A 3,558-nucleotide genomic window follows, 5' to 3' on the forward strand; every position below is an offset into this window, starting at 1 on the left:
GTGCGCACCAACGGCTGTATCTGAGCAATCCGAATTCCGCTCTCGTATCCTGACGGATTGACCAATTACCGCCTAGACCATTTCGGAAGAGTATTCAACTTAAATATCAATCAAAGTTGCTAGCTTCATCGCCCGATTAGTTCAGCTGGATAGAATGTCTGCCTACGGAGCAGATGGTCGTAGGTTCGAATCCTGCATCGGGTATACATTAATCTCACTTCCTCTTCATCCATCCTACTTCAATAAAATCGGGCATTTGATGTGAAGCTCCAACTAGTTTACACAAGATGCTCACGTATCCTGAATCGGCCACTCGATGTGAAGCTCCAACTAGTTTACACAAGACGCTGAAGGCAAGCACATGAGATAGTGGTGCGCACTAACGGCTGTATCTGAGCAATCCGAATTCCGCTCTCGTATCCTGACGGATTGACCAATTACCGCCTAGACCATTTCGGAAGAGTATTCAACTTAAATATCAATCAAAGTTGCTAGCTTCATCGCCCGATTAGTTCAGCTGGATAGAATGTCTGCCTACGGAGCAGATGGTCGTAGGTTCGAATCCTGCATCGGGTATACATTAATCTCACTTCCTCTTTATCCATCCTACTTCAATAAAATCGGGCATTCGATGTGAAGCTCCAACTAGTTTACACAAGGTGCTGAAGGCAAGCACATGAGATAGTGGTGCGCACCAACGGCTGTACCTGAGCAATCCGAATTCCGCTCACGTATCCTGAATCGGCCACTCGATGTGAAGCTCCAACTAGTTTACACAAGACGCTGAAGGCAAGCACATGAGATAGTGGTGCGCACCAACGGCTGTATCTGAGCAATCCGAATTCCGCTCTCGTATCCTGACGGATTGACCAATTACCGCCTAGACCATTTCGGAAGAGTATTCAACTTAAATATCAATCAAAGTTGTTAGCTTCATCGCCCGATTAGTTCAGCTGGATAGAATGTCTGCCTACGGAGTAGATGGTCGTAGTTTCGAATCCTGCATCGGGTATAAATTAATCTCACTTCCTCCATCCATCCTACGTCAACGAAATCGGGCATTCGATGTGAAGCTCCACCTACTTTGCACAAGACGCTGAAGGCAAGCACGTGAGATAGTGGTGCGCACCAACGGCTGTACCTGAGCAATCCAAATTCCGCTCACGCATCCTGAATCAGCCACTCGATGTGAAGCTCCAACTAGTTTACACAAGATGCTGAAGGCAAGCACATGAGATAGTGGTGCGCACCAACGGCTGTACCTGAGCAATCCGAATTCCGCTCATGTATCCTGACGGATTGACCAATTACCGCCTAGACCGCCTAAACCATTTCGGGAGAGTATTCAACTTAAATATCAATCAAAGTTGCTAGCTTCATCGCCCGATTAGTTCAGCTGGATAGAATGTCTGCCTACGGAGCAGATGGTCGTAGGTTCGAATCCTGCATCGGGTATACATTAATCTCACTTCCTCTTCATCCATCCTACGTCAACGAAATCGGGCATTCGATGTGAAGCTCCACCTGCTTTGCACAAGACGCTGAAGGCAAGCACGTGAGATAGTGGTGCGCACCAACGGCTGTACCTGAGCAATCCGAATTCCGCTCACGTATCCTGAATCGGCCACTCGATGTGAAGCTCCAACTAGTTTACACAAGACGCTGAAGGCAAGCACATGAGATAGTGGTGCGCACCAACGGCTGTATCTGAGCAATCCGAATTCCGCTCACGTATCCTGACGGATTGACCAATTACCGCCTAGACCATTTCGGAAGAGTATTCAACTTCAATATCAATCAAAGTTGCTAGCTTCATCGCCCGATTAGTTCAGCTGGATAGAATGTCTGCCTACGGAGCAGATGGTCGTAGGTTCGAATCCTGCATCGGGTATACATTAATCTCACTTCCTCTTCATCCATCCTACTTCAATAAAATCGGGCATTCGATGTGAAGCTCCAACTAGTTTACACAAGATGCTGAAGGCAAGCACATGAGATAGTGGTGCGCACCAACGGCTGTACCTGAGCAATCCGAATTCCGCTCACGTATCCTGAATCGGCCACTCGATGTGAAGCTCCAACTAGTTTACACAAGACGCTGAAGGCAAGCACATGAGATAGTGGTGCGCACCAACGGCTGTATCTGAGCAATCCGAATTCCGCTCACGTATCCTGACGGATTGACCAATTACCGAAGAGTATTCAACTTGAATATCAATCAAAGTTGCTAGCTTCATCGCCCGATTAGTTCAGCTGGATAGAATGTCTGCCTACGGAGCAGATGGTCGTAGGTTCGAATCCTGCATCGGGTATACATTAATCTCACTTCCTCTTCATCCATCCTACTTCAATAAAATCGGGCATTCGATGTGAAGCTCCACCTACTTTACACAAGACGCTGAAGGCAAGCACGTGAGATAGTGGTGCGAACCAACGGCTGTACCTGAGCAATCCGAATTCCGCTCACGTATCCTGAATCGGCCACTCGATGTGAAGCTCCAACTAGTTTACACAAGACGCTGAAGGCAAGCACATGAGATAGTGGTGCGCACCAACGGCTGTACCTGAGCAATCCGAATTCCGCTTACGTATCCTGACGGATTGACCAATTACCGCCTAAACCATTTCGGAAGAGTATTCAACTTGAATATCAATCAAAGTTCCTAGCTTCATCGCCCGATTAGTTCAGCTGGATAGAATGTCTGCCTACGGAGCAGATGGTCGTAGGTTCGAATCCTGCATCGGGTATACATTAATCTCACTTCCTCTTCATCCATTCTACTTCAATAAAATCGGGCATTCGATGTGAAGCTCCAACTAGTTTACACAAGATGCTGAAGGCAAGCACATGAGATAGTGGTGCGCACCAACGGCTGTACCTGAGCAATCCGAATTCCGCTCACGTATCCTGAATCGGCCACTCGATGTGAAGCTCCAACTAGTTTGCACAAGACGCTGGAGGCAATCGCATGAGATAGTGGTGCGCACTAACGGCTGTACCTGAGCATTCCAAATTCCGCTCACGCATCCTGAATCAGCCACTCGATGTGAAGCTCCAACTAGTTTACACAAGATGCTGAAGGCAAGCACATGAGATAGTGGTGCGCACCAACGGCTGTACCTGAGCAATCCGAATTCCGCTCACGTATCCTGACGGATTGACCAATTACCGAAGAGTATTCAACTTAAATATCAATCAAAGTTGCTAGCTTCATCGCCCGATTAGTTCAGCTGGATAGAATGTCTGCCTACGGAGCAGATGGTCGTAGGTTCGAATCCTGCAACGGGTATACATTAATCTCACTTCCTCTTCATCCATCCTACTTCAATAAAATCGGGCATTCGATGTGAAGCTCCAACTAGTTTACACAAGATGCTGAAGGCAAGCACATGAGATAGTGGTGCGCACCAACGGCTGTACCTGAGCAATCCGAATTCCGCTCACGTATCCTGAATCGGCCACTCGATGTGAAGCTCCAACTAGTTTACACAAGACGCTGAAGGCAAGCACATGAGATAGTGGTGCGCACTAACGGCTGTATCTGAGCAATCCGAATT

At 47.6% G+C, this 3,558-nt stretch overlaps 8 non-coding genes across 8 annotated transcripts; all 8 read left to right on the top strand.

The window, feature by feature from the left end:
- Nucleotides 1-130: 130 nt before the first annotated feature.
- On the top strand, nt 131-204 carry Pmar_PMAR029547. Its single transcript has one exon. It is a non-coding gene; the product is annotated as a tRNA-Arg (tRNA).
- A 298-nt stretch (nt 205-502) lies between these two features.
- Nucleotides 503-576, top strand: Pmar_PMAR029548. Its single transcript has one exon. It is a non-coding gene; the product is annotated as a tRNA-Arg (tRNA).
- Nucleotides 577-938: 362 nt separating this feature from the next.
- Nucleotides 939-1,012, top strand: Pmar_PMAR029549. Its single transcript has one exon. It is a non-coding gene; the product is annotated as a tRNA-Arg (tRNA).
- A 369-nt stretch (nt 1,013-1,381) lies between these two features.
- Pmar_PMAR029550 lies at nt 1,382-1,455 on the top strand. Its single transcript has one exon. It is a non-coding gene; the product is annotated as a tRNA-Arg (tRNA).
- Nucleotides 1,456-1,817: 362 nt separating this feature from the next.
- Nucleotides 1,818-1,891, top strand: Pmar_PMAR029551. Its single transcript has one exon. It is a non-coding gene; the product is annotated as a tRNA-Arg (tRNA).
- Nucleotides 1,892-2,238: 347 nt separating this feature from the next.
- Pmar_PMAR029552 lies at nt 2,239-2,312 on the top strand. Its single transcript has one exon. It is a non-coding gene; the product is annotated as a tRNA-Arg (tRNA).
- Nucleotides 2,313-2,674: 362 nt separating this feature from the next.
- Nucleotides 2,675-2,748, top strand: Pmar_PMAR029553. The gene has a single exon. It is a non-coding gene; the product is annotated as a tRNA-Arg (tRNA).
- A 468-nt stretch (nt 2,749-3,216) lies between these two features.
- Nucleotides 3,217-3,290, top strand: Pmar_PMAR029554. The gene has a single exon. It is a non-coding gene; the product is annotated as a tRNA-Arg (tRNA).
- The last annotated feature ends 268 nt before the right edge of the window (nt 3,291-3,558 follow it).

This window comes from Perkinsus marinus (genome assembly GCF_000006405.1).
Source record: "Perkinsus marinus ATCC 50983 genomic scaffold scf_1104296958776, whole genome shotgun sequence".
Classification (NCBI taxonomy): Eukaryota; Perkinsozoa; order Perkinsida; family Perkinsidae; genus Perkinsus; species Perkinsus marinus.